Raw genomic sequence first — 23,982 nt, forward strand, 5'->3', positions numbered from 1 at the left:
TATAAATTGAATCGTTTTTGTCCCTTCCTTCCTCCGCCTCTTCCTTTGTTCCTTCGTTCCTTCATTCCTTCCTTTTTTCCTTCCTTCCTTCTTTCCCTCCTCCCTCATTTCCTCCTTCCTTACCCCTCTCTCTCTCTTTCTTTTTCTCTCTCTCTTTCTTTTTCTCTCTCTCTTTCTTTCTCTCTCTTTCTTTCTTTCTCTCTCTTTCTTTCTGTCCTTTCTTCCTTCCTTCCTTCCTTCCTTCCTTCCTTTCTTCTTTCCTTTCTTTCTTTCTTTCTTCCTTCCTTTCTTCCTTCCTTCCTTCCTTCCTTCCTTCCTTCCTTCCTTTCTTCCTTCCTTCCTTCCTTCCTTCCTTCCTTCCTTCCTTCCTTTCTTCCTTTCTTTCTTCCTTTCTTTCTTTCTTTCTTTCTTTCTTTCTTTCTTTCTTTCTTTCTTTCTTTCTTTCTTTCTTTCTTTCTTTCTTTCTTTCTTTCTTTCTTTCTTTCTTTTTCTTCCATACTTCCTTTCTTCTTTCTTTCTTTCTTTCTTTCTTTCTTTCTTTCTTTCTTTCTTTCTTTTTCTTCCATACTTCCTTTCTTCTTTTACTCAGAACATATCTTATGGCTATAGAAAAAACACCAACTGTTTTTCTTCAAGGTGTTATGAGTAATTATGAGTAGTCTAGAATAATATTAATTTTAATAACCTATGTTATATCTTAAGAGAAATTGTACTAAAAACAACTTCACAAAAGTTGCAGGATATGTAACAAATATCACTTTCCATGATATTGTTTATTTCTTCAAAGTAAAATAAGAATTTAGACATAATATTGTGTGTGTGTTGTTTTTGTGATTTGAACTCTAAAGGATATTGGTTTAACGTTTGAGCAACAACTGCACTTCTGGCTTTGTGTGTGTATGTGTGTGTGTGTGTGTGTGTGTGTGTGTGTGTGTGTGTGTGTGTATGTATGTGTGTGTGTGTGTGTGTGTGTGTGTGTGTGTGTTGATGTGTGTGTGATTAATTGAAATGCGACTCATGAACTTTCTTTCCAAGGCTGGCTTTTTAAAACTTTTTAAATTTTTTTATTGTGAAAATACAGTACAAAGGGGTTACAATTACATGGGCATGTTAATGAGTACATTTCTTATCAATCATTGTTGTCTCATCCTTTTTTTCTACTTCTCAACCTTTCTCATTTCCCTCCCTTCCTGCCCCATCCACCCCCCTGTCAAAGTTCTAAAGTTTGTTTTTCTACATAATGACTTGTAAATCTCATTGTTGCAATGGGTCCACCTGTATCCTTTTTTAAACCATGTAATTTTTCCCTTGCTCTCCACAAATCATACCAACATCAAATACAATGCAAGCAGGGGTTATACCGTGGGGGAGGGGCACGTCTGTGACAAGCAGAATAGGTCAGATAAGTTGATGTTAGGTGAAATGAACCTCACGATAAGTATTTACATGTTTTTTTTTTCTTTCTTGCAATTGTTTCTAACATATTTATAAGATGATTTCTTTGTGGCCAAGGCTGGCTTTGAACCCCAGGTCCCTGAGTAGCCAGGATTACAAGCTAGAGAAACCCATATTAAGCACAGATATACCTAAGAATAAAATATATTTCTTATCAGTTTAACAAATTAATATTTAGATATTTATTTAGTTATTAAAGCTGAACATGCACTGTGAAAAATAGTTTTCATTTTTATAAAAAATATACACTCAAAGGTTTAAATGTCAGAATCTTTGCACAAATCGAAATACTCTATTATTCAAGCGAAAAGGGATCCTTAATCAAATTTCTCATTTAAGCTAAAAGCAATAGGCTCTGTCAGGGTGAATGAAGCAATTTTTCATTAAATTAAATATTATCTACTGTAGTCACATGATTTTTTCTTCTTTTAAACCTAAGCGTTTTTGACATAATATATAGATTCGTACGTTTTTTGGGTATATAAATATTTTAGTTACTGGTTATGTATTTCTGAAGTTTGATTACTAAGACATTTCAAGGAAACACTGAATTTCATGTACTATGTCAACAGTGATTTTTAGAAATTGAATCAATCTCAATATGACATAAAGCAAGATATTCCATGGCTCATGCAATTATTCCTAGAATTGAATATAACTTGTTTTTGAATGGTAGGAAATTCATATTATACCTACTCTATAGAATAATTAAGAAATAAATGATCGTGATAGTATTTATTTTTTCTTCCACTAGAAAGAAAGAACCTCACAATAGATGACAAAAACTTGAATGGAAATGTCATAAAATTATGAAAAATTCAAGTTATTATGAGTTAGATGAAATAGTCATTTTTGAATGTCAAAAAATGAAATCTCTTGAAGCTTTCTTATCTGTTAAATAAAATGTATTTGCACTCAAAATATTTCATTCATCTCTTCAGTAATGGTATAATCCAACCTCCTCAATTTCAAAAAGCTTCTCTGATTATTTCAAGTAAATAATTAGGAACAGAATTTATCACAATTTACAGAAATATCTACCCGTAACTCTAGAAATTAAAACTGAAATCATAAAGTGTTGGGATTAATAATTAGCTTTCACTATGTTGCCATAAAAAGGTGAACCCTCTCACGTGGGCATAGTTGTAGAGATTTGGTCATTGAGAACTTATGATCAAAGAGAATGTTAAGATCAAAGTCCTTTCCTCTTCTTCCTTCTTTTATTCTCTGTCTCCTTCTCCTTTTGCTTTTCCTTCTCCCTCTCCCTCTTCCCCTCCTCGTGTTTCTCTCTTTCTCCACTCTTATTCCTACTTTACTTCCTGGCTTCCATGAATACACATACTCCGTCACATGTTCCTGACATGGGGTACTGTGCCACCACCAAACCAAAGCAATGAGGATAAGAAATATAAACTGAAATGTGTAAAATCAGAAGACAAGATTAATCTCTCCCCCTTTTAAGTTAATTTTATAAAGTATTTTGTCATATTAATAGGAGACTGACACAACATGGTCACATTTATTATAAGGGATAAGATTTACTGGAAAAAAATCTGACCAATATCGCCCTAATGAAATGATTGATTAAATTAATATTATATTAAGACAAATCTAGATTAAAATATCAGATATACTTCAATAAGAGGCAAAAAAATCACGTCTATGGTTTCCTATGAGAAGACAGCAGACTACAATCTGTTCCTTAAGGAAATTGACCTATAATTGACTGCATTGTCAATTTCATAAATGATGTAAGAAGACTGTAGAACAAATTACAACCTAAACTGCATGTATTAAAATTTACTTCGTCCCATGTATTCTATCTATGTCTGGTTCCCAAAATGACTTACATTTTATCATATTTTTAATTAACTTTAAGTAGTTGTATGGGAGTTGCTGTTTGACAAAGCAGCTAATGAATAGTGTTTAGTGAGGTGTTTTTTTTTTTCTTTTTTCTCTCCTGAGGTTTGAACTCTGGGTCTGAATGCTGTTCCTGAGTGCCTTTGGATGAATGCTAGAATTCTATCACTTGAGGCATAGCAGCACTTTCAGATTTTTCTGAGATTTAATTGGAAATATGAATCTCACAGACTTTCTTGCCTGGACTGGCTTCAAACCTCAATCCTCAGCCTCCTAATTATATAGGATTACAGGTGTGAGCCACTATTGCCCGGTTTAATACAATGCACCTATTTTTTTTACTCGTCCTGGGGCTTGAAATCAGGGCCTTGGCAATGTCCTTGAGTTTCTTTTCCTCATGCTAGTACTCTATGACTTGTGTCATAGTGCCAATTCCAGATTTTTTGTTTATGTAGTATTGAGGAACCAAACCCAGGGCTTCACACATGCAAGGCAAGCAATCTACCACTAAGCCACATTCCCAGCCCTATACAATGCCTCTTGATAATCATTATCCCTCATCCTTCATAATCCTATCTCATCCCTCAATTTACATAATTTTGTAGAATATTCACTGACTCACAATAGCATGTATAGTCACTCAGAAAATATACCACGGATCATATTTTCTTGATAGTCTTAATCATCAACATACTAACGTTATGCATTATAGAATTCTGTGATTTTAAATTCTATATTATCACTTAGATTCACCCACTACTATTCTAAAAATTTTCCTAAGGTTAATGCAAATGCAATTTGTAAGTTTTCGATAAAGTAAATTATTCTTAGAATGTTAAAGAGATGGAGTAAGAATATTACCTTCAGTTCTAGAACATTTTATCCTTACTACCCTCTCAAAATATTCCCATATTTATTACTAGTCACTTCCTGTCAACATTCGACCATACCTCTCTTGAGCAGCTATTATTTCATATTCTTCCTCTACAGATGTGCCAATTTTAAAAAGCTCATATAATTAGAAAATGTAGTCTATTTTATCCATTTTTCCCATGTAATATTACTGTTTTTACAGTAAGTCCATGTAAACTTTTCTCATGGATAGAGCATATGTATAATAGAATAACGTCCTCAATGGGCATTTAAATTCTTTATTACATGTTATTGTAAAAGGTTTTGCTCTGTATATTCTTGTATATGTGTCTCATTGGACAAATGTTGAAATCTATTTTGTATATACAATTATGATTCAAAATGCTGGATCATAGAAGCAACTCTATATATAATATCTTAAAGATTGCCAATATGTTCAACAAACTGACTATATTATTTTAAATGTCAAACACCAATGTATAAGGATTCCAATTTCTACATAAGGGTTGTGCATGGCTATCTTATTGTTTCTATTTCCACTAATCTCTATATGTATGCAATGTCTATGTATGTTATGATCTTTCCATATGTTACTTGGTTGTTATTATATTACTATAGAGATATGTATTTGGATTTTTTATAACTTATTCAGGATGGTTAAAGTTTTTCATTGGCATTAATATGCTATTAATATATTTCTGATTCAAGTATATTTAAATAAATTTATATGATTACACACTATATGTACATATGCATATATTCATACTTATATGTGTATATATACTAATACCTATATAAGGATATACAGATGTGTATATACATGTATATAGACATATATGTATGTTATTATTTTCATTTGTCTGTAAGTTATCATTTTACTTTATTTGCCAAACACGTCCTTTATTGATTTTAATTCATATTATTTTATGGTTGATGTTGTACAGAGAAGCCAGTTGAGTTGCCGGTGACTCACCCCTATAATCCTAGCTACTCAGGAGGCTGAGATCTGAATATCATGTTTCAAAGCCAGCCTGTGCATGAAAAGTCCATGAGACTCTTATCTCCAATAAACCACCAGAAAACCTGAAGTGGCCCTATGGCTCAGGTGGTAGAACTCTAGCCTTGACTTGAAGAGTTGAGGGACAGCACCCAGGCCCAGAGTTCAAGGCCCACAACCCCCACAACCACCATGACCAACAACAAAAAGAATACTGACTGAAAAATCAATAGTATTAAGCAGTCTTAAAGATAGGCTCAAGTCTAAAATTTTAGTATAATCTTAGATTCCAGCATCGTTCTAGTCCAATGAGCTAAGAGCCCTCAGAATGTTGAATGAATTTCTTAGTTTATTTACACAATCACTATAAGTATGTATTTTCTCATCTCTTTCTTTCATTTCACAAGAGAATCTGTATTTATCCTTTATGCCAAAGATCTTCTTAAGATATAGGATGTTAGGCAGAAAAAAATTAGATGTATGTTTAAAGATTTTCATCTCTTAAGAGACTAAAAAGCTCAGAAGACATTTAGCTATTACTGGCATATTTCAGATGACTTAAATGTTTTGGTTCTTAAACTAAGTGAAATACGTGTAAAATGTTACAGTTTTTCCAAACAATGATTATGGCTTATAGTTTTCTGCTCCAATGAGTTGAAACTTCTGACAAGATTGGAGGGCATATCGATTTCAGGGGAGAAGTGTTAATGTTAGAATGCCAAGGGAGATTCCTAAAACAGCATTGCCTATCACATATCTGTTAGTTATACTTATGGCATATAAGTGTATATACCTACAAATATGATTTGAATAAGGAATGTGTGATTTACACAATTCATTCAATAACAACTAAAACCAGAAAACACTTCTATTTATTTAAATAAACTAGTATATCTAGTGAGGATTTAAAAATTTTTAGAATATATATTTTAAGATATATTTCAAAGTACTGTTTATTTTTAATGGTTTATTTTTAATTGTCAGTTTGGGGGCTTGAAATCTGGACCTGGACACTGTCCCTCAGTTCTTCAGCTCAAGATTAGTGCTCTACCACTTGAGCCACTCCAGTTTTCTTTTGTCTCATTGGAGATAATATACTCACAGACTTTCCTGTGTAGGCTGGCCTTGAGCCATGATTCTCAGTTCTCAACCTCCTTAGTAACTAGGGTTACTAGCATGAGCAACTATATCCATTAATTTTTGCATGTAACATTTCTTTTTAGTGAGAATGCTCAAAAACTTATCTTCTCACTGTGATGAAATATCTATTCTTAACTATGATCACTTTTCTTCTTGTAGTATAAAATTAATATATTAACTTTTAGTCATAGAAGTCTGCTAATTAAAGTTACATAAAACATTAATTGTAAAGTGAAAGAAATTCATGGTTCTGTTTCTTCTTTTAAGTAAACCATTCTGCGTTTTGTTTTCAATTATATTTCTTTGGAAATGTGTAATATTCATTGATTTAACTGTTAAAATTGATAGCAATTACATTATATCAAGTTGATCCAAACTTGTATTTGAAAATTGCACCCTTACCACAAATATACTTCCACTTTCCTCTATCACATAATTAAAATAACAGTAAAGCAAAGATTGGAGTTAGCCATTCATGTGTAGAATACTAGAAACTCAGGAGTCTAAGACCTGAATACTTTAGTTCAATGTCAGTCCAAACAGACAAAAATGTGAGAAAACTTTTCTCCAATTATCCAGCAAGAAGCAGAAGGTGAGAATATGGCTCAAGGAATAGAACAAAAAATTAGAGCAAAAAAATAGAGCAAACAAAAAGCTATGAGCAAAAAATTCAAGGAAGACCATAAAACATTGAGTTCCAGCCTTAAAAATGGCATATACACACAAGACAACAACAAAAAGTAATATGAACATCAATAATGAAGACAAAATAGTAGAAAAGATCATGAGGAATATGTAAACATCTGGAAGACAGAAATCATTTGACAGAATTTTGATTCATGAAAGGGAAAAGTGGCAGTCTCATTTGTACAATCTCATTGTAGTTATTTTTATTGAAACTTGGCTATTGGATAACATGTGAAAGAGTAGATTGGATTACCTGACTTAGCAGACCTTGCTTGTTACTATGCACCATCCCACTATGCAAAATGTAAAATAATGCTTGGTAATTTAAATAAAACCTCATGTTAGAGACTGTTTGGCCCACATAGACTGAGGTCCTTATATTGAGGCTTCAGACCAGTGCTTTTGTTTATAACCACTCCTGTTTTAACAAGTTGGGACAAATAGAAGTAGTGGGTTTAATTATAAAAGGGAAGCATGCTACAGATTTATTTTTGTTGCTAAGGCTCTAACCACTTTAGATTATTTTTCAGGCCAAGCCATCCTTGAGTAATTATCGCTTACCTATGGCTTCCACAAACGTGAGATAGCAGGAAATTTCATTATATCTACCTTTCTTTGTTTTTGTAGTTCCTCACGAATTTGTGTTTTTCAGAACTGGCCCTCATATCAGTCTTCTAAATCTCCGCCTTCTAATTAGCAAGGTATATTTCATCTCAAGCTTGGATCCACATTATTTTCAATGTAAACATTTAATATTGACTTCTGTTTCCTAGATATTAAATTCTATAGAGGTTAGTATGGATCTTTATGATCTTATAAGAACAAAGATAAATCCCTTGAATACTTTTTTCCAATTTATTTAAATATTTCTAGTATGACATCACAAATAGGACATTAATATGTCTCAAGTATCTTATGCAAACCAGTTAATTTAATTATTTTGTGCACATATTAAATCCAACATAATTTTATCAAATCTATATTAATATCCAGTATTTACAGATACGTTTCTTTACCAAAAATAATTGTCTCATGTTTGCCTTTTATAATTAAACCCACCACTTGTCTTTTTTCATCTGAAACCTGTTTTATCCTGGCAACCAACATATTTTTTTTCTCCAACATTTAGATCATGCAATAAATAAACATGATTGCCATCAAATCTAAGGTAGATTATTCCCAGTTATTGTATGCCTTAATTTTTTATTGCATTAACTCGAGTTGCCTTTTGGTTCTGTTATTAGAGAATGTAGCACAATTCGTTTCCCATTCACTTGAAGAAAGCCTGAATTGATTTCCTTTTCTTTGACTAGAGGAAATAATGCTGCTATAATCCTCTGTGTTTTGGCGTTTGGGTGAATGTTATATTTTATTTCTATGAGACAAAGCCTGGAAAGATGAATTCCTGTGCTATACAGTGGGTATTTGGTTATTTCATATGCTAAGAACTTGTCAAATGTTTTCAGAAGTGAATTTCCCATTTGACATTTCTGCCAGCATCCATTTTCTCTGTTGTTTTGATAACATTTAGTATGGTCATTATTGTATTATGTGAAGTAATTCTTATACATGTTTTATGATGTCATTTTGGTTTTAATGTGCATTTATTTGGCGACTGATGATGATTTTCTTGTGCTTATTTTTCACAAGATATACTTTGCTGGTTTCTAATTGATGTTCTTTTTAACATTAGGTTTTGAGAGTTCTATGTAGAATCTAGATTTGAGGCATTCTTCAGGTATAAGATTTATACATATTTTATCCTTGACTATGGGTACACCTCATCATCATTATAATCATCACAATCATCATCATCATCACTATCATTATTACTACTATTACCTTTCTACATGTATGTATGGTCCTGGGGCTTGAACTCAGGGTCCCTGAAATTTCTTTTAATTTGTTAAAAATTTAACATTTCAGTCACGCCTCACTTCTGGCTTTTTGCTGATTAATCAGAAATAATATTCTCAAGGACTTTATTTTGTGGGGGGCTGGCTTCATATAGCAAAACTTAAATCACAGGCTACAAGTAGCTAGGATGAGATACATGAGCCACCTGCTTCCAACTTCTATTCACCACTTGTATATGAGCTTTCACAGACCAAATTATTTTACACTTTCATTAAGTTCTACTATATTGTTTTCCTTGCCTATAATTTTAATGCCAAATTTAAGAAAGTTTCATCTCCAAAATTGTCAAGACATCCTTCTTTGTTTTACATTTGCATCACTCATTTTGTTTTATATGCCATGTTTTAATCCTGCTTGAAGTTAATATTTGAATAAATTGTTATGTTTAAGTCAATGTTTACTTTTTAATTCTCCCCAATATTGTCTAACCTCTCACCACTTATTAAAAAGAATTGCATTTTACAAATGTTTGGTTTTACCTCTTATTAAATATTCCTTGATAATATTTATGTGGAGCTAATCTGGTGCTGTACAGACCCATTGAGCTGTACATTTTTTCTCTACAATTATAACAATTTTATACTAACAGCTTTAATATTGGACAGAGAAATATATTCCAGTTTATTTTCCTTTGTGAATGAGTCAGAGTGCTTTTCAGGTGTTTTTAGAAGTTGTCATAAACATAAATAAAACTGTGAAGCTGGACGATGTTGGCTCATGCTTGTAATCCTAGCTGCATAGGAGGCTGTGATCTGAGGAATGTGGTTCAAAACCAGCTGGATCGGGAATGTCCGTAAGACTCTTATGTCCAATAAACAACCAGAAAACCAGCAGTGCCAGAGTTTCTCAATGGGTAGAGCACTCATTTGAGCTGAAAAGCATTGGGTCAGTGCCAAGTACCAGATTTCAAAAACCACGAATGACCAACAAATAGGGGAGGAGACAATTTATATCTTGGCTCAATTGTATCCTCCAATCCACAAAAATTATATGTCTCCATTTATTTTGATTTTTGCCTTTATACACAGCATTGTATAATTTTCAATGACAGTGGGTGAACAGCACTTTAATAATTTTGACGATGTGTGAAGGTAGCAGAAAGAAATTCACAGAAAACAGTTGAAAGATAAAGGGCAATAAGAATGGAGAAAAAAAACAGGTTAATCAGGCCCTTGATCAATATGAGAGTGTAAAGTATTTCAATAAGATTTCTTCATACAATTAATATACATCAATTAATAAATATCTTCCAAAGGCATTTGTATTCAAGTATGACATAAAGGATATATACAGATTCTGTGGTGAAATGAAAGATAGATGATAAAATACATACTTACAGTAACTGTGTAAATAAACTAAGAAATCTGGTTAACATTCTGAGAACACATGGCTCATTAGATGAGAAGGCTGTTGGCATCTAAGATAATACCACAATGTTAGACTTGAGCTTAACTTTAAGACTGATTAATACTTTTGCTTTTTGAGTCAGTATTCTTTTTGTTGTTGTTATTGGTGGTGGTGGTGGTCGTGGGCCTTGAACTCTGTGCCTAGGTGCTTTCCCTCAGCTCTTCAGCTCAAGGCTGGAGCCATAGCACCACTTCCAGTTTTCTGGTGGTTTATTGGTGATACCAGTCTCATGGACTTTTTCTGCCCAGGCTGGCTTTGAACCGCGATCATTAGATCTCAGCCTCCTGAGTAGCTTGGATTATAGGTGTGAGCCCCCAGCACCAGGCTTCAGTCAGTATTCTTAGTACAAGGAAAAAATACAAATGGTTTGGAACCAAGCTGTAGAAGACTGCCTTTTTTGCTTTAGAAGAGAGCTGTCAGATACCTTATGAGTAGATAGATTTAACAAAAATTGAACATATCAGTCCACACTGAATGCTACCAAACATTTTGCAAAGTTCCAAGAATGATAAGAATATTAACTGTAATAATTACCTCGATAATAAAGGACATGTTTGAGTGTTCTGTCTTTATTGTTACTGTTGTAAATGTACAATGCCATTTTATTCATTTTTGTTGTTGTTTCCTTTGTATGTTCTTTCCCCTATGGCATATCCCCTGTTGTCACTGTACTCAGTTATGGTATCCTGCATCTTGTATATACATGTATAATCTGGGGAGGGGAAGGAGAATTACAAAACTGTGAAACAAGGACACAGGATGACACATTGCAACATACTCAGAAGACAGTATATTGGAAATGAACTTTACCACTTCATGCAGTGAGGGGTGGGGAGATAGGAATGTGAGAGCTGGGGGAGGGAAGGGATAGTGGGACAACAACAAGGAAGGGAAAGGGTAACAATGATCAACAAGTAATATATTCATTGCCTTACTCATGTAACTGTAACCCCTCTGTACATCTTAACCATAAAATAAAATAAAGTAAAATCAATAAAGGACATGTTTGGCAAATAAAGTAAAATGATAATTTACAGAGAAATGAAAATAATAATATACATATATGCCTGTATATATGCATATACACATATGTATATTCGTATATGTATACATATATAGGTATTTGTACGTATACACATATAAATATGAATATATGCACATGTATACATAGTGTGTATACATATTCATTTACTTAAAACACTTGAATCAGAAATATATTAAGAGCATATTAATACCAATGAAAAAAATTAACCATCGTGAATAAATTATCAAAAAAAATGAAATACATATCTCTATATTAATATAACAACAACCAAGTAACATATGGAAGTATCATTATATACCTAGAAATTGCATACATATAGAGATTAGTGGAAATAGAAACAACAATGAGATTGCACTGCACAACCACTATGTAGAAATTGGAATTCTTATACATTGGTCCTTGGCACTTAAAATGATACAGTCAGTTTGTTAAACATACTGGCAATCTTTAAGATATTACACATAGAGTTGCCTCTATGATCCAGAGTATTTTTTGTTTCCTTTTTGATCAGTCGTGGGGCTTGAACTCCGGGCTTGGGCACTGTCCCTGCACTCTACAGCTCAAGGCAAGCGCTCTACCACTTGAGTCACAGTGCCACTTCGGTTTTCTAGTGGTTTATTGGATATAAGAGTCTCACGGACTTTGCTTCCCAGGCTGGCTTTGAACCGTAATCCTCAGATCTCAGCCTCCTGAGTAGCTAGGATTACAGGCATACGCCACCGATGCCCAATTTGATCCAGCATTTTGAATCATAATTGTATATACAAAATATATTTCAACATATATCAAATGAGAAACATTTACAGGAATATACATAGCAAAACCTTTTACAATAACATATAATAAAATATTGAAATGTCCATTGAGGATGTTATATAATTATTCACATGCATACAAAACAATATACTCCATCCATGAGAAAAATTTTCATGGTCTTACTTTGGAAACAGAAATATTACATGGGAGAAATGGATAGACTACATTTTATAATAATGTGAGCTTTTTAAAATTGGCACATCTGTAGAGGTAGAATATGAAATAATAGCTGCTCTAGAGGAGGTAGGTTGAAATGATGACAGGAAGTGACTATTAATAAATATTGGAGTATTTTGAGAGGGTAGTGATGATAAAATGTTCTAGAACTGAAGCTGATGTTCTTACTCCAACTCTTTAACATTTTAAGAATCATTGTACTTTATTGAAGAATTACAGAGTGCATTTGCATTAACCTTAGGAAAAATTTTTATAGTAGTAGTGTGTAAATCTGAATAGTAGTGTGTGAAAATTTAGAATTTAAAATCCCAGAATTCTGTAATGCATAACTTTAGAATGTTGATGAATAAAACTATCAATAAAGTATAATCAGTATATATTCTCTGAGTGACTGTATATGACATTGCAAGTCAGTGAATATTCTACAAAATTATGCAAATTGAGGGATGAGATAGGATTGAGTAGAATGAGGGATAATGATCATCAAGGTGCATTGTATTGGCCATGGAATGTGGCATAGTGGTAGACTGCTTGCCTTGCATGTGTGAAGCCTTGGGTTTGACTCCTCAGTACTAAATAATTTTTTAAAAGCTGGAATTGGCAATATGACACAAGTTGTAGAGTGCTAGAGTGAGGAAAAGAAGCTCTTGGGCATTGCCAAAGCCCTGAGTTCAAGCCCCAGGACTACCAAAAAAAAAAAAAAAAGGCTCATTGTATAAGCCAGGCACTAGCTGCTCACGCCTGTGAGCCTCAATAATCAGGAGGCTGAGGATTGTGATTTGAAGCCATCCCAGGCAAGAAAGTCTGTGAGATTCTTATCTCCAATTTAATCTCAGAAAAATCTGAAACTGCTGCTATGCTTCAAGTGATAGAGTTCTAATGTTCATGCAAAGGAGCTCAGGGACAGCGCCCAGACCCAGAGTTCAAACCTCAGAAGACAAAACAGAAAAAAAAAAAAAAAACCTCACTAAACACTATTCATAAACTGCTTTGTCAAACAGCAACTCCCATGCAATTACATAAAGTTAATTAAAAATATGTTTAGAATAAGAATACAAATCATTTTGGGAACCAGACATAGATAGAATACAGGGGACAGAGTAAATTTTATATCACACAGATTGAGTTGAAATGTGTTCTTCAGTCTTCTTACATCATTTATGAAATTGACAATACACCAAATACAGGTCAATTTCCTTGAGGAATAGATTGAATTCTATTGTCTTTTCATAGTAAACCATAGACGTGATTTTTTTGTCTCTTATTGAAGTATATCTGGCACTTTAAAGTAGATTTTTCCTAATATAATATTAATTTAATCAATAATTTATTAGGGTGATGTTGGTCAGATTTTTTCTAGTAAATCTTATCCCTTATAATAAGTGAGAGCATGCTGTGTCAGTCTCAGATCAATATGACAAAATACTTTATAAAATTAACTTAAATTGGGGAAAGATTAACCTTGGCTTCTGATTTTATACATTTCAGTACATGTTTCTTATCCTCCTTGCTTTTGGTTGGTGGTGGCACAGTACCCTATTTCAGGAACATGTGATTGAATGTATGTATTCATGGAAGCCAGGAAGTAAAGAAGAGGCAGAATAGGAGTGGGAGAGGGAAAAAGAAGAGGAGGGGAAGAGAGAGAGCAAAATGGAAAAGGAGAAGGGGAAGGAGAAGGAAACAGAGAATAAAAAGAAGGAAGAGGAGGAAAGGACTTTGATCTTAACATCCTCTTTGATCACAAGTTCTCAGTGACCAAATCTCTACAACTATGCCCACTTCAAAGGGTTCACTTCTTTAAGGTAACATAATGAAAGCTAATTATTAATCCCAACCCTTTATGACTTCAGATTTAATTTCTAGAGTGGTGGGTAGATATTTCTACAGATTTCAATAACATCTGTTCCTAAATATTGACTTGAATTAATCAGAGAAACTATTTGGCATGGAGGTGGTTTGGTTATACCATTGCTGGAGAGATGAATCAAATATTTTGAGTGTAAATACATTTTATTTAACAGATAAGGAAGCTTCAAGAGATTTCATTTTGTGACCTTCAAAAATGACTATTTCATCTAACTCATAATGACTTGAATTTTTCATAAACTTTATGGCATCTCCATTCAAGTTTTTGTCATCTATAGTGAGGTTCTTTCTTTCTACTTGAAGGAAAAAATTAATATTATCATGATCATTTATTTCTTAAATATTTTATAGAGAGTAGATATAATATGAATTTCCTACCATTCAAAAATAAGTTATATTCAAGTCTATAGTGTAATGCCAAGGTTGCAGGATCCCTCAAAAAAGACCACAAAGAGTCAGACTATACAGCTGTTTTATTTAAATGGGCTGCAGCTTGGGCCTCTTCCTACACTCTGACATAGCGGGACCCAGGAGGAGAGCCCCAAGCTAAGGATTTGCAGGTCTTATATAGGCACACAATCAACCAGGTGTTTTGATTACAGCCTCAAACTTTAACCTTTCATTCTCCCCCTTGACTTATGGTCCTGAGCCACAATCTTGTGGCTCTGGCCCAAAACTAAACTCCAACAGTTCTTGATCTTGAACGAGTATACCAATAACAATCAGTCCATTTTTCTTTTCTTCATGAGTGGTTGGGTAGGATGCTTGGAGACTTCCCATCTTTCCCCACGGTTGTCCAAGACAAAGGGGTCAGCTGGTCAGGTGTGGGAACAGTGGATCCAAGCAACAATGCCATCCACCTTAAGGGCAGTAGGTGTAGCCAGTAGCACCATGTAAGGTCCCTTCCACCATGGTTCCAGAGATCACAAGTTGTGCCTTTGAACAAACACCCAGTCCCCTGGTTTAAACAATTGTGGAGTATGAATAGAAGCAGAATCATATAATACTCTAAGCTGGGGCCCCATACTCTTATGCACCAGCTGTAAATAGTCAAGCTTACACAGAAATTCAGTATCATCCAAATCAGCAAGCAATTCAGTCTGAAGGCTAGGGATAATGAGTGGAGGGTGTCCATACATTATCTCAAAAGGAGTAAAGCCAAGCCGATAGGGTGAATTTCTTATTCTAAACAAGGCAAAAAGAAGGAGCGATACCCAGTCTGCACCACTCTCCAAGGCCAATTTAGTCTCTTTTAGAGTCCGATTCATTCTTTCTACCTGCCCTGAACTCTAGGGTCTATAAGCACAGTGCAAATTCCAATCTGTCCCCAGTACCGCGGCTATTCCCTGACTTACTTTTGAGATGAAGGCCGGTCCATTGTCTGACCCAATGGTGGATGGGAAGCCATACCTGGGTAGGATTTCTTCCAGGATCTTCTTAGTCAACACGTTCTCAGTCTCATGCTTTGTTGGGTAGGCTTCAACCCATCCTGAATAAGTATCTACAAAAACTAGCAAATATTTATATCCAAATTTATCAGTTTTAATTTCTGTGAAGTCTACTTCCCATGCACACCTGGCCTATCTCCACGGAGGCTAGCTCCTTTTGTAACAGGTTGATTGGGGGCATTGGTGAGCTGACAGGCTTTACAATTTTTAACAATGTCCTCAATGAGTTGATTTCCTTGCCTAATTTTTACCTCTGAGTGTCAGAGCAAGCCCTGCATTGTTCGAGTTCCCTCCCCAATTTTCCACCAGTCTTTGTTTCCTTCTGTGTCTAGGGGTTTATAGGCCATGGGAATTTTCTTTATCCACTCCAAGTCTTCCTGGGAGTACTGAGGCTCAGGAGGCAACACGTGGTGGTCATTGCCTCAAACTTTAACCTCTCAATAGGAATAATTGGATAAGTGATGGAACATCTTGCTTTAGTTCAGATTTAAAGTTTAATTTTCAAAGTGCCTTATAGTTCAATTTTGGCAATCAAAATGAAAAACAGGCATGTTTTATCCTCAAGAATGTCATTATCTTTATCTGATTTGGGGATGGGAATGGAAATCACAGATATGGTGAGATAAAGGACAAATGCATCAGTGATCCTCAAAAAAACATTATTTTGGAAATGAATTTTACAACTTGTGTGGGAGGATGGGAGTTGGGGGGAAAGCAGGAAAAACCAAGGGAGAGGGTACACTGTTTAGAAGAAATAGACTATTTCCTTAGTTCTGTAACCCCTCTCTATATACTTTACAATAAAAAATTAAATAAAAATAAATAAATTTTTAAAGAAATCGAAAAAAAAGAATGTCATTATTTTATGTGTGAAAAAATAAAATAAACCTAATATTAATTCAGTGTAAATAAGAAATCAAATCCTTATGCAATGCATCGATTCCATAGATTATGAAATATATTGGTAAAATTAATAAAACTTGTATTAAGTATGTTACTTAAGACATGAAGCAAGTGATAATTTTGTTTTCTAGGTGATGATATAGAAATCAAAGCCCAAAGATTCCAGAGTTCTTTGTGATTGATACGTGTCAATTTACACATATGCTTGTCTCATGTCAATGTTATTTCAGCATAACTGAGAACAGAACTAAATAAAAATATACTCAAATGTTTAGCTTTATTTTGTTACTAAATATGTCATTTTATATCTCTCTATTTTATTTGAAAAATCTGGTAAATTTATTTAAGTCATATCAACAATAATGAGAAATAAACAGGATCTACCTCCTTAAAAGACAATGAATAAGAAAAAAAAATGACTCTTTTGTTTTGTTCCAAGGCTGAATTAAGCCAGGCCCAAGAAACATAGGTCCCATGTTTTCCCTTATTTGCAATAACTAGTATTTGTCTGAGACAAGCAGAAACGGTCAGATAAGTTTATGTTAGGCAAAATGGAGCCCAAAATAAGGATTCAAATGTTTTTTCTTTCTTGTGATTTTTTCTAACATATTTATAAGATGATTTCTTTGTTGCTTTGTATGTCTCTTCCCCACAGTATAACCCCTGTTTTCACTGTATTTGATGTTGGTATACTTTGTAGAGGGGGACGAAAAAAACTTATTGTTTAAATAGTAATAAAGGTGGACCCATTGGAATAAAAAGATGTACAAGCCATTTTGTTGAAAAATGAACTTTACAACTTTGGCGGAGGGGGACTGGGGTGGCCATGGGAAAGGAAGCGAAGGGGAAACAAAAGAGGAGGCAACAATGCTTGTTAAGAAATGTACTCATTACCTTGCCCATGTAATGGTAACCCCTCTGTACTGTATTTTCACAATTAAAAATGAAGGAAAAAAAAAAAGAAAGAAAAAAGTGAAACAACAAAGAAAAAAATTGAACCTCATTTTGCATTTTGTCTTTGTATATTGTGGTGCTTTGCAATTGTGTATTATGTGACTATCCCATAAATCTGGGCTCAAACCACTAGGGCTACTGGAAGAAAATTTCAAAATCTAAAGCAGGTAACACAGCTGTGCAGTTGTTTGTGGGTTTCACTACAGTAGCAGGAGGGCATTGTTATACCTGGACTGGAGACCCTCCAAAGATCACCAGAGACCAAGATCAATGTAAGTGAAAAAAGAGTCGTTTATTTGCAAGTTCAAGCTTGGTCCTCCATGCACTCGGTAACCCGTGACACTAAGAGGTCCCGAGCATAGAATTAGTACAGTTTTTATGGTATTGAATAAACAACCTTAAGGGAGTATTACATGAGATATTACATGATTGGTTAATATTTTAAGCAAATTAAGCTACACATACATGATTGGTTATTATTAATACTGACTTGTTATTGACGGGTACCACCTGGCCACTGGGTCACCGTGTCTCGTATAGACACCCAGTGTTTGGTTGATGTATCCAGAGAAAATTCCTGTGGCTTGCCCAAGGATTACATATGTTTCAGTTGCCTGGCAATTGTTTTCTTTTCTATATCATTTCTGGGTCAAATTCATGGTTCTTTCTATAATCTGTACCTCACAAGATGGTTGCTAATCTGTAATGGAGTTACTTAGTTCTTTATTGTGCCTCTTTAAGTCTTAGACTCTTCATTCCCCCCTTTCTATTATGCACCTGAAAGGCTAATCATTGTCCTTACAGGCCTGCGTTATGTCTTTTATCAGGGATTAATTGATATGGCATTCTCAAGACCATCAGTTGTATGGTATTGACTCGTTTCTTAACACACATCACTAGTCGATTTACAACACAAGGCCCTATTGTGAACACAAGCACTAGAATGATAATGGGACCCAACAGAGTGGATATTAATGTAGTAATCCAAGGGGAATAGTTAAACCATGATTCAAACCATCCTTCTTGCTGTTCCCTTATTCTTTAACAACTCGAGTGATTTGCATAGAAGCAACATTTTTCCCTAGGGCAGCACATAGACCTCCTTGCTGTAAGAAAAGTCCAGCCCTTGACTGTTTTGTAACGCCACCTCAGGTAAGGAATCATGACATTTTTGAAGGTAGGCTGGAGAACTTTCCAGGTTTTTTATATCCTCATCTATAGAAGCACAAAGGTTAGAGTAGGGTGTTCTCTGAGTAACCAGGGATGCTACTCGAGTTCCTACTGCAGCTAAGCCCACTAGAGCCCTGATACTCACGGCATTTATTATTTCTATTTTAGCTTTTCGGGGTCAGTAGCTTGCTGCGGACATTTTTTTATCATCTTGTCTTCCAGAGAATTGTAAAGTAGTCGTGGGATGAGTTGCACCATGACACAAAAGCTGTGGGTCCTATTTAAAACTTCCAGTGCACAAAGGGGGTTAGGCCAGTTGAACATGTCTACCAAATATCTTGGGGAGGTAATCAATAACCTTCCTCAGGAGTCCATTCTTGGGTCTGATTACGTAAGTGAGTAAAATTAGTACTCGTCCTACACATAACCGTTGTCCTATAACTGCCTTTAGGGTAAATTTTGCCTCTTTTTATTCCCATCTGCATGATTTACTTGTTTTAGTTACATTCTGTACCACTGCAATACTCTCATAAAATGAGGGTGTCATATCAGAACACATCCAACGTGTTTTGGTAATATCAGGGCGGGTCTGCTTGATTACATTATAAGTTTGAACCAACAGCTGCCATAGAGAATCCTCCAGCAAGGTGATGTTCTCCCTGATGGGGTCTCCTCTTTTCAGAGGAGATGGGGTCACTACAGCCTGGGGCTTTTTCTTTTCACTTGCTTTGGCTTTTGTGGCAGAAACCGGCCTTAAAACAGTGTTTGTTCCCATTACTGAAGGGAAATAGCTAGCTGTGGCTATTGCCTGTAGACTTCTAAGTATGTCAATGTGAGTCTCTCCACATCGGTAAAATCTTAGTCCCCAAGTCTTTCCTAATTCCCATCCTATGACTTGTTTGCCCTTGTCTGTGAACCGAACTTCCACTCAGGCATCAGAATCCTGGGGAACCCTAATTTGTTGGTGCACAGGCATCCCATTAAACTGGATGCCCGCTGGCCCTGATTTAGTAAAAGTAACAAGGTCTCATCCTTTTCCTTTCCATTTTCCTGAGGTACTTGTTTTGCAGCCCCAGCTCTTACAGTAAAAGTCCTCTTGTCCTCCACAATTACTAGTCCTTCCTTCCCCTGGGCAAACATATCAGTGTCTCCGTCTACACTCAACAAGCCTAGGTCCTTCCCATACTCCCTCAGCGAGCTGTCACAAATTAAATGTAAGCCTGTCTCGAAACCATAGGGAGGGTCCCTCTTTCACAGCCAGAGGGAATGGTTTGTCCATTACATGATTACTAATAATCCAAGTCCAATTATATGGGCGATTAGGATTGCAGGCACCCACTATTATTTCAATACAATTTCCAAGTAAGTTATAAGTCAACAACCATTTCATGACTTAGTCTTTTTATGGCTCAATTTGAGCTTTAAGGATTGTCTTTTGAAAGTGAGACTTATCACTCTGGGTTCTCTCCAAAATCGGTTATGGGATCTGCAGGCTTCACATGCAAATGTTGGATCCAGCTAGTGATGCCGTTGACTTTGAGGACAGTTGAATTCGTCAAGATGACCACAAAGGTCCTTTCCACCGGGGTTCCAGGTTTTCCTGTCAGTGTCTTTTCACCAGGACCCAGTCCGGTGGCAGAAGTGATGTGGGATCGGTGGAGGGCCTGACTCGTACAGCACATTCAGTGTAGGCCAGACCTAAAGGCGGGTCCTCTACAGGACCCTGAGAGAGAACAAAAGTTCAGAGTCATCATCTTCCCTAAGAAACTGCTCTGAAAATTAGGAATTATGGGAGGGGGCATTTCGAATACAATTTCATAGGGGGAAAGACAAATTTTCAAAGGGGAGTTTCATACTCTGTATAAGGCAAAGGGAAGGAGTGTTACCCACTCACCACCAGTCTCCATGGTCAATTTGGTCAGGGTCTCTTTTATAGTTCTATTCATCCTTTCTACCTGTCCTGAGCTTTGGGGGTCTATAAGCGCAATGCAGTTTCCAATCTGCCCCAAGAGCATTAGCAAGTCTCTGACTTACCTTTGACACAAAGGCTGGTCCATTATCTGATCCTATCATACTAGGGAAGTCAAACCTGGGTAAGATTTCTTCCAGAAACTTCTTAGCCACCACCTGTGCTGTTTCACACTTTGTAGGAAAGGTTTTTACCCATCCTGAAAAGGGAAAACTAATAGATATTTATATCCATACTTGCCAGGTTTGATTTCTGTGAAGTCTACCTGCCAGTAGATTCCTGGTCTATCTCCTCTTATCCAACTGCCTGGTCCTGCCTGAATTTTCCCTGCATTAGTCAGCTGACATGCCTCACAGACCCTGACAATCTGTTCTATTTTAGCATGACTATTCTTGACCCTTAGACCAGTATTTCTCACCATGTCTTGCATCTTCCTCGCACCCATGTGGGTGCTCGATGCATTTTCAGTAGTATTTTACTCCCTAACTGTTCTAGCAAGATAATGTTGCGCTTAGAATCTCTCCATCAAACATTCAGGCATTGTGCCATTGTTAGTTGATCAATCCATTTTAAATCTTCTGTGTTATATGTAGGAGTGTCCAGGAGAGTTCTTGCACCGGGGTCTGGGAGGTTTATCATCATTGTAGAGTCTTTTTGTGTTGTCACTTCCCGGGCAGTTCTGTGGGCCAGGTTATTGCCTTTACTCACAGCATCTTTACGTTTTTGATGTCCATGGAAATGAACAATGGCCAAATTCTTAGGCAACCAAAGAGCAGAGATTAAGGCCAAAATTTCATCTTTATTTTTGATGGACTTTCCCTCTGCTGTCAGTAATCCTCTTTCTTTGTAGATAGCGCTGTGTATATGAGCCATTGCAAATTAATACCGACTAACACTGTACAGAGTTAGTCTTTTATTCTTTCCTAGCGTTAGTGCTTGGGGTCAGGGCTATTAATTCGGCTCTCTAGGCTGACGTGCCTATGGGCAGAGGTTAGGCCCAAACGACATCACTCTCAGTCACTACTGCTGCTCCCGCATACCTATGTCCTTGATGAACAAAGCTGCTCCCATCTGTAAACCACACGAGTTCAGCATCTGGTAACGCTGATCTCTTAAGTCCTCTTGGATATTATGGACTTGCGCCAGGATCTCCGAGCAATCATGTAGTGACATGTCTAGGTCTGGATCTGGTAGAAAAATCACTGGGTTGACAGCTGAGGGAACCTGGAAATTAATTCTGAGAGGAGTGAGTAGCAGTCCTTGGTAATGGATTACTCAGGCAATGCTGAGCCATCGATCTGGTGGCTGCTTTAACACACTCTCAATAGCATGGGCGTGGTCACATAGAGTTCCTGTCCCATAGTTAATTTGCATCTTTAACCATTAGAGCAGTAGCCACTATCATTCTCAGGCATGGTGGCCATCCTGCTGCCACCAGTCTAATTTCTTTGAAAAGTAGGCTATTGGTCTTCTCCATGGGCCTAGATATTGGCTTAGGACTCCTTTCATAATCCCATTATGTTCATCCACATACAAATAAAAGTATTCAGTTGTATCAGGGAGTCCTAATGCTGAGGTTGACAATAAGGCATTTTTATCTGTTCAAAGGCTTGTTCAACCTACTTCATCCATAAAAACAGCTGCTTTTCATTGGTAGCCTCATAAAGGGGTTTAGCCAACTCCGCAAACCCAGCAATCCACAGACAGCAAACGCCTGCTGAGCCCCAAAGCTCCCTTACCTGGTGCTGAGACTGGGGTGTTGGAATTTTAAGGACAGTTTCTTTTATTCCTTTTGTAAGCCACTGCTGCCCCCCTTTCAATAAATATTCCAGGTAAGTTACCTCTGATTTGCAGATTTGAGCTTTCTTGGCCAACACTCAAGAAACCAAGGCTTCCCAAAGTCTGGAGTAAATCCTCCATTCCTCGGCTGCATTCTCTTTCAGATTTAGCAGCAATTAATAAGTCATTCACATATTGCAACAAAGTCAAGCCAGGGTGGCTTCCCCTAGCCTCACCTAAGTCCTCATGCAGGGCTTTGTCAAAGAGTGTAGGGAGTTTTTAAATCCTTGAGGAAGTCTTTTCCAGTTCAGCTGTCCATTAATATCTCTTTCTACATCTGTCCACTCAAAGGAGAAGAGATCTTAGCTTTTAGCTGCCAAGGGTAGGCTGAAAAAGGCATCTTCTAAATCTAATACTGTGTACCACTGCCTATAGGGAGGCAGGGTGCTCAGGAGTGTGTAGGGGTTGGGTACAGTCGGGTGAATGTCCATTACCCATTTGTTGACCTCCCTTAAGTCTCTACTGGCTTATATTCATTGGAGTGGGGCTTACAGACTGATAGCAGGGGAGTGTTCCATGCCGACTGACAGGGCCGCAGTATACCCAGTTCTAGCAGACACCTAATGTGGGGCGTTATTCCCACCCATGCCTCCATGGATATAGGGCACTGCTAGACTCTGACTGGGTCAGCTCCTGGCTTTACGTCAATGAATAGAGCTGGTCTATTCTTTGCTAGTCCTATTCCTCCAGTCTCTGCCCATGCTTCTGGATACCTTTCCAGCCAGTAGGTGATTTCTTGGTGAGGAGCCTGGGGTGATTGGTGCAACCGGTAATCGTCTTCCAGGCTCAGAGTCAGCCCTTGTATTGGTCTCCCTTGGGCATCTGTCGCCTGGGAGCCTTTTGGATAGAAGTCAATCTGTGCCCTGGCCTTAGTCAACAAGTATCTTCCTAATAAAGGCTAAAGACTCTCTGGGATAACTGAAAATGAGTGAGACACTCGTCCCATCACCAGATCCACTGTTCTTTGGGTGGTCCATGAGTATCGTTTAACTGATGTGACCCCTTGCACCCAAGAAGTTTTGTTCGAAAGTATTCCGTGGGGCTTTATTACTCCTTGGGTCATTTTGAGTAGTGGTCATATCCCAAATTGCTGAAAGCACCAGCTATTTCGTTTTGTGACAATTGTAATTACTTTTCTCCTTTCCTCTGGTCTTATGTGTGAATTGATATACATTGAAATGGGTCAGAACCAGAATCCACCTCGCACTCCCCTTACCTTCCTAACAACTAATTTAAAGAATGTTAAGGACAGAGCTAACAATGTCCCAAGGTGTAAAGTGTGGACTAGCTGGTCTGTCTAAGATCCCAAAGGGGATCTAGCAGTGGCAATCGATAGATTACCTGACTCTAGCTTTGCTTCAAGTGGGCCAATCTTTCTAGGCCAGATTTCACCCTTCGAGGTGGAAATATAAGGGAGTCTGAAAGAGAAAGTAGCTATTATTGGACAAAGTAACAGAGC

The 23,982-nt window shown here is 36.5% G+C and overlaps 1 pseudogene; it reads right to left on the reverse strand.

Annotated features, from left to right (window-relative positions):
• Positions 1-21,209: 21,209 nt before the first annotated feature.
• LOC122098028 lies at positions 21,210-23,586 on the reverse strand (annotated as a pseudogene).
• Positions 23,587-23,982: the final 396 nt, after the last annotated feature.

This window comes from Dipodomys spectabilis, unplaced genomic scaffold (assembly GCF_019054845.1).
Source record: "Dipodomys spectabilis isolate Male_0828 unplaced genomic scaffold, ASM1905484v1 ptg000452l, whole genome shotgun sequence".
Classification (NCBI taxonomy): domain Eukaryota; kingdom Metazoa; phylum Chordata; class Mammalia; order Rodentia; family Heteromyidae; genus Dipodomys; species Dipodomys spectabilis.